At 42.7% G+C, this 13479-nt stretch overlaps 1 protein-coding gene across 1 annotated transcript in view; it reads left to right on the top strand.

Annotated features, from left to right (window-relative positions):
* The window catches only part of LOC117457444 (SPRY domain-containing SOCS box protein 4-like), a 65113-nt gene that overhangs the window by 697 nt on the left and 50937 nt on the right, over positions 1–13479 (top strand). The gene's annotated exons all lie outside the window — the stretch shown is intronic.

Here is a 13479-nt window from a genome sequence, read left to right as displayed (position 1 = left end):
TTTGGCTGTCCCTGCGCCGAATAATAAAGAACACACTCCTATCACATAACATCTACTTTTTCTATTTTAACGGCTCAATTTGTAGCTATATATATTGGATAACGTCAAAACTAAACTCGTAGAATTTCATTAGAGATTTTGTCTGGCTGTTTTTTCTCAATTCAAGAGAGAAAGGTTAAAATGAGGCAATGTCAGCTGCCTTTTTGAGAAACACTTTAAAATGCGTTATGTCCATCAACTTGCAGTTTTCCCTGGACTTAAATCCTTCGGTTTGTGTGCTGAGGAAATAAAAAGAGACTTGTTTCTGTTGCAAGTGTTAAAGTTGCTTGTATTTTATGGTGGAGTCTTCAGGAGTTATTTCCCTGAGCTTTGCTTAGACTGGTCTTCCAGTATTCCAGGTGAGCAAACAATGCAAGCCAATGCCCTAAACGCTATAGCAAGGGGACAGTTTGACTTCATTCAGTGTCCATTTGATTTAAAGTGGGCTTTGCCATTCAAAGACTAAATGGTTTGCGTAACAACACCATCTGCTTTGCCCTCCTGGTCATTGGCAGGCTACTGTCCAGAGAGTGCTCCGAGAGAATTGTGTGGGTGGAGCACAGCAGATGGTGAGATGGAGAACATAGCTGGCTGATGTGGTAGCAATCTGACTGTTGGTCTCTTTTTTAGTTGCAGCAAACAAACGGTCTTTTTTTTTTTTAACATGTAAGCAATTTGTCTTGAACAACTCCGTCTTAGTCAGCCTGCATGGCGAATGGTTTGGCCGCTAATGAGCTTCCTTATTCTGTTGAAAGCCAGGTCATATGCCCCCCCCCCCTCCCCCCCTCCATTTCCCTCCATCTGGGGTTTGACCTCTTGACCCCTGTCTGACATCGGTTGACCCCTCTGTCCACACCAGGGCAGATCTACTGTTACATTACAGAGTCAAACGGGAAGCTCTCGGACACTTCCAAGTTGATTTCAACCACCAATATGAGTTGGGCATGTGTGAGTTGAGAGACACCCTTCAGCATATACAACATTGTCACTTACAGCAACGGTCTTCTGGTTTTAACATGGACAATTATGTAATGTAACATGGCAGTATGGCTATTGGGACTTTTGTGGATGTTGAAAAACTAAACCCTTGGCTGAGAAAGAAAGTTATTTAGCTCAGGGTTCTATCCAAAGTGACTTACACTTACCGCCTACATGCCTACAGTTTGGGGTTAAGTATTTCCCCCCAGGACACTTCGACAACTTGATGACGGGGGCTTGGGATCGAGCCGCTGACCCTCTGATTGGTAGACTCCTCTTTAGTTTTTTAGTAAGTTAGATGTAGTCATCTAGTTATTTTGGCTGCACAATTTGTACAAAATAAACGATTTATCTTTTGACTGATATTGCAACAGCATTATGGTTCACGGTCACTGTCAAAGGAATGACCCCGACAGATTAGATTTGACTTTAAGTCGCTCAGTTGCCGGGAAATCTTTGTTCTCCAGATATAAATATTTAATGCTGTGACTTTTAGAGGATCTACGAACAATCTCGACTCCCGTTAAAGCCCGTCTAATGATTATCCACCGCTACCATACTGTGTGCCCATTCTCTCTTCACCAGCCAACTCTCTCTTCACCAGCCATCTCTCTCTCTCTCTCTCTCTCTCTCTCTCTCTCTCTCTCTCTCTCTCTCCTACTCTCCTCTCTCTCCCTCTCTCCCTCTCTCTCTCTCTCTCTTCTCTCTCTCTCTCTCTCTCTCTCTCTCTCTCTCTCTCTCTCTCTCTCTCTCTCTCTCTCTCTCCTCTCTCTCTCTCTCTCTCTCTCTCTCTCAGGGCGGGGGAACTGTAGCCAGTGTGCTCGATGCTGACTCTGCAGAATGTTAATGTTGTGAAATCCCATTAAGAGCAATCCGGTGCAGAGCCAGGCTTCAGGGGACGGCGGGTCATTTTAAAGGCCAGCGGTGCCCTTGTGTTTGCACTGATGATGATAATCACTTTAGGGGCTCGCCCTGAATTGAGTTGCTTGTTTAAAGTGCTGCCACTCATGGCCACTCATTAGTTGCTTTCAATAATATCCATTGATGTTTTCATTGCCCCGTTCTGATAAGATGGTTGACTAAAAAGGCGCGGACTGAAACAATTGCTGTTGAGTTTTGAGTGCTAGCCAGGATCAGCTCGCTCATTCTGTGCACTTTTCAACAAAGAGGAATAGATGGATGTATATTTTATTGATGAGCCGTTTGTTCAGACATTAACATACAAATACTTAACATCTCCGCGTACTGACGTCGCCATTAACGTGTCTCTCAATAATAACAACAAAGGCAGACTACATTGGAGCTGTGCTCATGTTGCTGTTCAACTTGCGAGAGTGTCTTTATGTCCAGCTCTTCTTACCAGTAATGAGGCCACTATGGTTCAGCGGCGTGTTTGCACGTCAGGCATAAAGCCTACTGAAACCTGAAGCCTGATGGCAGTAATGTACTGCCTGGCCGTCACACCAGTGGCGTCCGCTGATGCTTTCATTGTTTTACATTTCAATTGACAATGTTAGTAACCATGACGCGGTTAATACGGGTTGTATAATGTGACGTTTCTCTCGTATGACATGACTTATGGTCGCGTTCTAGAGGGAGCTCGGTGGCTTCCTTCTGCAACAACTTTCTCTGCTCTCCTCGTGAGCCGTCTCTAAAGTGAACCCGGCCTCTGACGTACATGCAGCTCTGGCTCCTGGTGCCTGTGTCGCAGTTGAACCCATTTTATTTTTCGGCTGCAGTCCTGTCACCGGTATGATTTGTAGCACAATGAGAAAAAAAAGGACTGTCAGTATTAATTGGATATGACACGAGAGAACTTTTTCTATCTACGGGAGTTTTTCTAAATTAAACGTAGTCATTGTTTTGTTTTAAGGGCATGATTGTTATGTAATGTGTCGCTCCACATGCGACCGGCTGCCTGTCGCCGCGGGGTGAGTGATGTGTGCTGAAGTTTGGATTCTCACCCAGCTCTGCAGGCACATGGTGGATGTTCCTGAAGAGAAAGAGAGATGTGTACCAGACAAGTTCCTATGCCTGCTTATGTTTCCTCTCTGAGAAGGATGCGGTGTTAAGTGCTCCTCCTGGAAGAAGCTTCCACCCACATGTTGCTATACTGGTACACGAGGGTCTGCGCTATGTGCTGCGCTGAGATACTAACTCCTGTGAATGAATCTTGACAGTAGTTGTGTTCACTTAAATGCACTATGTACTCAAAATAACAGTCGATAATACAATGTCCCTGAGCGATAGCAGTACGCTGTGTTTCAAAGCGTGGGTGCTTTTCAAATCTAACTTAAAGTGAAGTTTCATATAGAAGTTGGAGCTTTTATATTTCACACTCTGCACCATTTTAGAAACGAGGTAATTGGGGAATAAGTGAGACATGTCAGTTTGTTATTAGCTGTGGCAATCGGTGTGTTTTTAAATGCCATTTTCCACAGTTTCTCATGCGAGCTGGATTTGGTTTTCCAAGGGATGCTACTTGAGATGTTTTTCCTGTACGACGACAACCGTGTTAATCAATCAATAATTGTTATCAGACAAGATCAGTGTCTGGAAAGTGGTTAAAGTGCCCAAATAGCCGGCTAGCTGCTACTAAAACCATATTTTATTACCTGCCAAAGTGGAACTACTGCAACAGAGTGCCCAGTTGTTAAATGCACTTTTATGGACAACTTCAGAAGAAGTGTCTCCTTTCTCAACAATGAATGGTGTTTTAAACAAAGGCATTGTTATGGAGTCCTTACAAAAAGACTCTTGCTGTGTGTGGCCATCCTGATCAGTTAAGCCTCCCTTCATGGGGGAGCTATATATTATACGAAGGACTTGTTTTCTAGCATTGTTCAGCCTTTACAGTCGATTTGGATGGTGGGCAGATTGAGAGAGAATCGAATGGCATATAGGAGACGCTAAGTCTGAGGAGGAGGGATCGATAGAAAGAGGATGGTTACTGTTGATAAAGTCTTTCTGTTGAGAGCAGTACATTAATGTTTACAATGCTTCTTGTAACTGAAACCATTATCCCAAGTGCCTACAAGCTGAAATGACAGATATGGATGTGATACGACTTGTGGTCCGGACACACCAAGCTGATTTTGGCCGTCGATAGATGTCAGGCCGTCGACGAGCGTCCTGTCGCCCTACTCAGATTGGTGTGTCCCACCCCGTCGTGTCTTTTTGGGTCGTTCCGACACTTTCCACCGCCGATTCGAGGCTAAAGAAATCACTCTGATTGGCTGTTCAGCTAGCGAATCAGTGCATGAGAAGCGAAACGGAAGTGAGAGACCCAAACAAACTATTAAGAGGCAAATCTGAACTTTCATTTAACTCCAGCTCTCGAGAAAGCCCCGTGAGCTTCTCGCTGTCGAGTGAACATGGACACGCTATTTGTTGTTTGTTTATATCACGCAGTCTGTTCTTCTTCTCTCGGTTATCACGCAGTCTGTCTTCCGGTTGTTGCCTCTTTTGAATCACGAATACACACTACCGCCGCCTGCTGGTGAGGAGAGGTATTGCCACTCACGCGCAGTTCGTACGTGCTTCTTGGCCGTCGGCTGAAGTCTTTGTGGTGTGTTCCAGTGCGACTGTTGGCCAAGACGCAGGAGACGTGAGGCGACGCAACAGTCGGGGTCCGTCGGGACGTGTTCTTTGCTGTCAGTTTGGTGTGTCGGCCCCTTGACATTGAAAACAGTGCAATGTCAGTGATTTTGACAAATTGAGGAATCCTCAGAAAAGCCTTCTTAATTGGATCAGATGATAACTTCCTGTTTTCAATACGTTTAACAGAGCCACACAATTTTAATTTAGGGCCAAGACTTTAAGCAGATATTTTAAACGGGATGATTAATGAGTGCACTGTTGTGTATATTGGAGCTGAACTCTATTTCCATTTCTAAGCCCTGGATGGTATTTCCATTTTTGTTCTGATTCATTATTCACAGAGAATCTGACTTTATGTGCAAAGAACACCTTAAAACCTGACAGCCAGGGCTCGACATTAAGGACTGCCCGATGGCCCGGGGCCATGTAGTATTGAGCTCGGGCAATGAAGCCTCACCTGCTGGTTGCCCGATCGGGCAATCTATTATGCCAGTATCATGCAGCTCGCGGATCCAGTAATGAGTGACCCGACAGTAAAACTAAACATATCTATAACTAGTTTAGGTAGTTTGAGAGGTCATTAAAATAGCTACGTGTGATATTCTAACCTGAAGTGTGTGTTTTGTTCCGCTCACCGCTGCAAGTGCTTATGCAGAGCTGCGTGTCGACTCGTCAGCAGCAGCTGATCTCTCTCTCCCGTCAGATTAGACTTCACTCGCGTTTATGTCCATATCGATCAGATCCAGCTAGTTCTAGCTAATGATAGGACTACCTGCTTATTAAAAGACAACTACACAATAAGTGTCGCTATGCAACTGGATGAGGCCACAAAGTATAGCGCAGCATTATGCATTTGTTTACATGCCCACCGGAACCCCGAGGCATTACCAACAGATCAACGCACAATCAACCCATCCAGGACATCTCTTTCTCCACATTAAGTGTTAGACATTAGAGTTGACTCTTCTTGTCTGTCACATACTATTCTTGTCTGTCACATACTCTTCTTGTCTGTCACATAAAGGCGTAACTGAAGCGGTATTACGCTAAAGGGAAATTATTTTGACCGAAGATATTTAGATTTGCCGGCTAACGGGAACTCTGACGTGTGCTTCGCGGATGCGCTCGGCTCCTCTCGACTGCTGCTCGGGTCTGCTCGGTCAGCTTCCGGATGAGGAGGCATTCGTTCGACCAACTTACAGTAGATAACATTACAAACATTTTTAACAGGGGCCATAATAGTGTAAATAATGTTTGTTTTGGCAGTTATAACTGAATGTAATGTTTTCTACTTTTTTGTGTGTGTCTTGACCAACTTCTTATTTATTTCTTATAGCTATGCAGGGCATGCAAGCGGGCAAACACAAACAAGTGCAATTAAGAATAAAATAGAAATTGTATAATATTGTGATGTTCATCTTATAATTCAGTCTAGAGAATGCACCAGACGGCATAAGACCTGCACAAATCTAAATTTTCTAGGGGGACGGAGGCCCCCCAAACCCTTCGTGCGTCATTTCGTCCGTGCGCATTTCTCTATTGGGCTCAGGGCCATCTGTAAATTAGCTAATTTGTCCTTAATGTCATGCACTGCACAGCCCGTCTTTGTTTTCAACCTTGTGTGAAAGGGTAGCTTAGTTTTAGAAGCAGGAAGTTTCCTCTTCAATGTTTTAAACCAGACATCCTGCCGTATCCTCCTGGAACAGGCCGCCATGCAAACAGTACCCGAACCCCCGGGTCATTGTTAGGGCAAAGTCCAAACATAAACACAACTACTGTTGTCATCTCACCTCAGGAGACCTCTCGGTCAGATTGTGGTGCACTAATGCAGTCGTACAGCTGCTTACTGGAGGATAACGGGAGCACAGCAGGGCTCGCAGCTAACAATGTCCCGATGTCCCAGGGACCATAAAAATTCCTACTGGGACACAAATCCATTTTGTCCGGGACTATTTCGGGACAGTGAAAAAAAAATTAAAAGTAAACTTCAAAATGGGTGTTATTTTCAAAGTCATTGGGCTGTCAAATCATAGAATGCATTCTACGTCATCCACTCTGCTGCTGACTGCTGCTAGACTCGAGTCGTGCCAATGCAACGGTCACGACAGAAAGAAACGAGAAGAAAGAAATGCTGAGGTGGTTGAATAAGCAGCCCCCTGGCCCCAATGCCAATTCTGCCGACTCCAGAAACGAGAAAGTCCCAAGTCCTGGTCATGATGCATCGTCTTCCACTGTGGTAAGTTAGTTGTCTTAAGTGTCAATGTTAGCTAGCGCTCGCTAACATTGACACTTAAGACAACTAACTTACCACAGTGGAAGACGGCTTCCACTGTGTTCAGGCATCTTCAGTCTCGGGTGTTATGGCAGAGACTTTTGCAAGGTGCCATAGGGAGGCCTGAACAGTTTCCCCACATGCAGATGATCGTAGAGATACTGCTTGTGTTCCCGATGTCAACATCATGCTGTGAGAGAGGCTTCTCCTGCATGAAAAGGATCAAGTCTGACTGGAGAGGATCCCTCTCTAACCAAACGCTAAATTCCCTCCTCCGTATTTCTCTGCATGGCCCTGAGGTTGAGGACTATAATGCAGAGCAGGCAGTTGAGAAGTGGTGGCAAAGTGGCCAGAGAACACGACGGCCCATGTTTAGCAACTACATACATGTAAATAGTAAATGTGAAGATCTGTTTAGATAGATACATTTATTAAACTGTATTATGGAACTTCTGTTTTTTTATTATCATTCATACCACTTTTATTGCCAGATAGAGGGTTCCGATCATAAAACACAGACCATACAGCCATACCATATTGAATTGAAAAATACAAATCAGAATTCTTCAATGTTGACATGACAATGATACATTAGTCTGGATATTGAGAAACAATAGAAAAACATGTCTTAAAACAACTCTCTTCCCTTCTACTCTAGGAGAGGCAACAGATCAGACTAATGGCTGATCTGTATATGTTATATGATATGTTTGATCTGTATATGTTATATGATATGTTTGATCTGTATATGTTACATGGTGGACCAGACTAGTCTATGGTGTGATGATTAACTGACAAATTATATGTATTCTGCATAATTGGGGGGGCGACGATACAAATTTAAATTTGGGACACTGCTGGTTATATCCAGGACAATACAAAGTAGAATTCGGGACAGTTGTGGGACACTCAGGAAAAAAGTTAATTTCGACCCCTGCACAGCATGCACATGTCAATATGCTGCAGCAGAGGCTCAGAGGAGTGTTCCCGTTAGACATGAGTGCACTGCTTTAATGAATTGAAGCTAATTCATTTGCAACATTATGTCTGTTTTAAATCGGTATCCTTATGGTTGATTGCACTTATTCTGCTTCGATAACCGTGTCAGCTAAATGTAATGTTGGGGTTTATTAAATTCTGATAAAGCTTGACACTAAATGTTAAAAGCGGTTGCCAGGTTTGCAAACTGTCATCAGCTTAACAAAAGACTTTAAATATTCTCGCTGGTTTCTCATCTACTCATTTGAGTAAGATGTAAAATAGGACTAGTAAATGTCATTATACGTCATCTTAATAATGCATTTAACACCATTTGAAATGCAGTTTAATGGCCAAGATACTTGCAATATAACAGTTTTGTAAAAGAATGAGAAATCTTACTCTGCCGTACGTTTATTTCCTCCCATAGTTAAAATTATGAATGCAAACGATATTAAAAATGTATTTGTCGGATTTATTTTACACATTAAGTGTTGTGACAATGGGTTCTTCAGCCCTCCTGCGTTCATAGCCATCACGGGTAAAGAAATGCTTTTTCTTCAAAATATTCGTTATTTTATTTCATCACCACACTGCCACAGCTTATGACCAGCCTTTTAATCAAAGCTCCACATCATTTTTGACTCGATTCCTTTTCTTTTCATCACATTTTGTGAATAACATTCGATTAGGATTTTACTTGACTCCATTTTCAGATACATTTTCAACATGAACGAATAAAACTAAACTCATAAAACATCAGGCATGAGTTCAACAGCACACTTTGTCAAGATACACACATGTAATACCTTTAATCAAATCACCATATAACACTTTGTGTGTGTGTGTGTGTGTGTGTGGAAATTAGGGCTGCAACAAACGACTAATTTGATAATCGATTAATCTATCGATTAATGAAACGATTAATCGATTATTCGGATCGTTAAGGTTTTAACTGTACTACTACTTATATCGATACTGCTTATCGATCCGGTCCTTTTAACGATAGTATTAACGGTTCTTTTGACAAGAAATAAGGTAAACTAACTAAACAAATTGTGAACAAAACTAACATCGCTTTTTATTTTAATTAAATGCATAATATTTCACATCAAAAGAAACAACAATGTTTTAACAAATCGTATTAAATAATGTGATGACAGAACTGTAAACAGAATAGCTGAAACTTTAACAAAATAAATAACTCGGTTACCTCTAATCATTAACCCATGTTTTTATAACTGAGTTAACTCTGTGTGTTGCTGCTAGCATACATAACACCTGACGTGGAAACGTTACTCGTGGACGGGGCTACAGAGCTGCTAGAAAGACAGTGGAACCCGGTGCATTTCTCCGTCTGGATCTGGAGCACTTTTGCTAAATGTTTAGACACATTGCTCATGTTACCGCCCTTACATGCTAAACTCTTATTGCACTTTTGGTAACGAGCATTGTCCACATCGAGACGGCTAAAGTTTAACCATACCTCGGAGCGCGTTCTCTCCGCCATCTCCTCCGTGTGTGTGTGTGTTGCATGCATGTAGCGGCTGCGTGTGTGTGTGTAAACTGCCCCGCCCCCTCGCAAGCAGGCGGGGGAGAGATCTCTCGTCTGAATTGGGAAGATCGAAAATACATTATAGACGCATTTTGTAGTCATATTGCATATTAGAAACGGAGTTGGTGACACTAAGACTGCGATATAACGTTTATGTAGCAATAATACATATGACATATGTTTTAAATGTTTCCTGTACCGATAAAAAAGAGCGATAACGTTGGAGCTTAACGGGGTGTAGAACACATGTGATGACGTCACCAACGAATCGACGACTGAATTAGTTGCCAACTAATTTGGTAATCGATTAAGTCGATTAGTTGTTGCACCCCTAGTGGAAATTGACCTTTTTTATTGATTTGAAATTTAGAATGGGTAACATGCCAGTGTATTTACGCTGTGTATGTAATATGTTATATGTAATGCCTTCTCTTTTATCTGGACCCTGAGTCTGTAATAAAGTTTTCATTTAATTTAAAGTCACTTCCTAAGGCGTTCATGCTCCTTTTTTAAAATGAATGCGAGACTTGGGCGATATTCTTCTACATTTCTTCCGATATGACTTGAACATACTAATGCACCGACACACACCCTTTAGCCTCAGCCAGCCAGGAACCCAGCCATTGTTTTGCCACATTACACCGACATGAATAATTGAGTCGTCTACCATGGATCTGCTTCACTGACGCTCAATGGCTTTGCTGTCGGCTGATGTCAGGACCTTTGTTCACATTTTTCTGAGTAACTCTCGTAATCTTTACAGTTTCTCTCTATATGTAAATTAATATGTTGGATATATATAATTTTAAAGGTGTGAATGCAAAGTACAATACAGTGTTTCCCACATAATCTGATTCTATTTGTGGGGGCACCGCACCGCACCGCACCCGGCAAGAAAAGCCAAAGGCCCCTTAACCTATTCGGGTAGCTCACGCATCCACCCTCCCCTCAAATAAGAAAATACATGCGAGTTCATGGCTACTGTAGACAACGTTCTTGTTGCTCTGCGTTGTTAATGAGTGAGACACACTGGAGTTGAGGATCTGTGGGGTTCATTCTCCCAAAGATATAATTTACAATTTAGGCCTTTAGCAGACGCCTTATTCCAAAGCGACTTACAACGACCAATTACAGGGACATCCTCCCTGGAGCAGCTGAGGGCTAAGTGCCTTACTCAAGGGCACACTAGTAGTGGTGTTCCAGGCGGGATTTGAACTCGCAACCTTCCGATCATCAGCCCACCTCACTATGACTACCATCGTTTTTTTTTATTTTATGGGATCCATTTGTGGCGGGCGATATTTAATCCCGCCACAAATAAATCAATGTATGGGAAAAACTGCAATCTACTACAATGGTGGCAAATGTTGTGTATCTGTAGGGATGGGTATCGTTAAGGTTTTAACGGTACTACTACTTTTATCGATACCGCTTATCGGTCCGGTCTTTTAACGGTACTCTTATCGGTTCTTTTGGAGAAAAAATAAGGTAAACAAATTGTGAACAAAACTAACATTGCTTTTTATTTAAATTAAATGCATAATAATATTTCACATCAAAATAAACAATGTTTTAACAAACCGTATTAAATACTCTGATGACAGAACTGTAAACAGAATAGCTGAAACTTTAACAAACTAAATAACTCAGTTTCCTCTAATCATTAACCATGTTTGTATCGTGGAGTTAACTCCGTGTGTTGCTGCTAGCATACATAACGTGGAAACGTTACTCGTGGACGGGGCTACAGAGCTGCTAGAAAGACAGTCGAACCCGGTGCATTCCTCCGTCTGGATGTGGAGCACTTTTGATAAATGTTTAGACACATTGCTCGTGTTACCGCCCTTAAATGCTGAACTCTTATTGCACTTTAGGCAACGAGCATCGTCCACATCGAGACGGGTAAAGTTTAACCACACCTCGGAGCCCGTTCTTTCCGCCATCTCCTCCGTGTGTGTGTGTGTGTGTGTTGCTGCATGAAGCAGCTGCGTGTGTGTAAACTGGAGAGATCTCTCGCCTGGATTGGAAAGATCTAAAATACTAAAAAGACGCATTTTGCAGTCTTTCTGCGTATTAGAAACGGAGTTGGCGACACTAAAACTGCAATATGTTTGTGTAGCAATAATACACGACATATATTTTAGATGTCTCCAGTACCGATAAAAAGACCGATAATGCCGGAGCTTAATGGTACCACGGTCTTTAATAATTCAGCCCCGGGGCCCGTTTAGTACCGGGGCTCGGTACCCATCCCCATGTATCTGTATAAAAAGTGTGCAGATTTATGAAGTTGCTGTTTGAAGGTGACACCAAGATGCTGCCCGTTGCTTAGTTCTCCTGAGGTTAACACAAACCGGTGTGTGTTTCTGGGGCGAAGGGAAAGTAGGAGGTTAGATCAAAGCAACACAAAAGCAGAACAGACGCATCTCACACCAGTGCCTTTTTTCTCCAAAATATGTTATTTTTAATTACAGATCTGTCATATTCCTGAGCACAGGAACCATTAATCCGTCCAATGAGGAGCTAATGAGTTATTTCATTAGGGGTTCGATGAGGCCACGAGCTGATGGATGGCACATTGAGATAATTTAGCCGTTAAAAGTGACATGGTACTTTTTAATCTGCTGCTATGCCTTTCAGCTCAGCTCCATGTCATCAGAACCATCCTGTGGCCTACATGCAGAGTGCGTCAAGTCCTCTTAATGCATGGCCACTTTTTCAATAATATGCTGCTATCTGGCTGTGCAGGGAATATGTGAAGGAACCAAGCTTATTGCTCTGCAGCGAAGGCAAAGGCTGGGACTTGCATTTCTTGGGCTATTTTTGGAGACAGGTGACAGACATTTGTAACTAGGTGTACCTGGGCTCCTTGCAAATGTATCCTGCAGGTATAATGGTATATCACTTGTCAGGAAGGAGAGGGACAACTTGGTTTGTGAACATTTGAGAATGGGGAGCAAGGATGGGGCTCATCACCGTAATAAAGAGAGCTTGTGCAGGTGTCGTGATAATATTAGGGATGCTCCGATCGCCAATTTCGGGGCCGATCGCCGGAATCAGTATCGGCCGATCCGATCGAGTGGGCCTGGCCTAAATGGAAGATTTAAACATCATTTTAAATCTTCCATTTAAAGTGATGTTTAAACTCAGTTAATGGGCTCATTCACTGGAGCTTCCACAAGCAACAATCCACTTAATTATTACATTCAAATGATGTACGTTATTCAAGTTTACATTCACTTTGGAGAATAACACGGTGATGAGCGGAAGCCCTCTCTTTTCCTCTCTCCCGCTCCTGACAGCCTGTCAGCATCTCATGCCGCTCACTGATCCAGTAATGAGTGACCCGACAGTGAAGAATAAATATATGTATAACTAGTGTAGCTTGTTCCAGAGGTAGATAAAACAGCTCGGTGTGTCAGGTCTAACTCTTGTGTGTTTCTGCGCTCACCGGTCCGTCTCAGTGGGCGGAGCTGCAGGATTTCTGCTTCTCGTTGCATTCCGCTATTTTACTGTCTTTTTCGAACACCTTAAAATAATGCCAGACCGGTGAAGCCATTTTGGCGAGCTTGTTTTGCCGCACACAGAGAAAAGTGTCATGTATTTTACGTCATGCGATCGGCTCTCGCGATCGGCATGTTTAGAGAGCACCGGTCGATCGGTAGAGAGTGAGTATCGGCCGATCTCGATCGGAGCATCCCTAGATAATAATACAAATAACAATATATTTTCTTTGGAGACGCATTTCATGACACCCAAGTAACACTCAAACACTTAGAAGCAGGGCAAACATTTAAGAAAACAAATGTTCTGTGGGAAAACGTCTGGGTTAAATATAATTGACTACAAGGAAACTAAAGAACACTATGATGGAGTAATGCGGTCAGTTAACTTCACCAAATAAGGAAGACCAGTCTATACAATTTACTTTATCCATTAGTGAAGTTAAAGAGCACATACTCTGCTCATGCTCAGGTTCATATCGGTATGTAGTGTCTCTACTGTCTCCATGCTTTAATGTTCAAAAAGCTCTATCTTTCTCATCCTGCCTCTTTTC

Source organism: Pseudochaenichthys georgianus, chromosome 13 (assembly GCF_902827115.2).
Source record: "Pseudochaenichthys georgianus chromosome 13, fPseGeo1.2, whole genome shotgun sequence".
In the NCBI taxonomy this organism is placed as follows: Eukaryota; Metazoa; Chordata; class Actinopteri; order Perciformes; family Channichthyidae; genus Pseudochaenichthys; species Pseudochaenichthys georgianus.
This window is presented reverse-complemented; position numbering and strand designations above follow the sequence as displayed.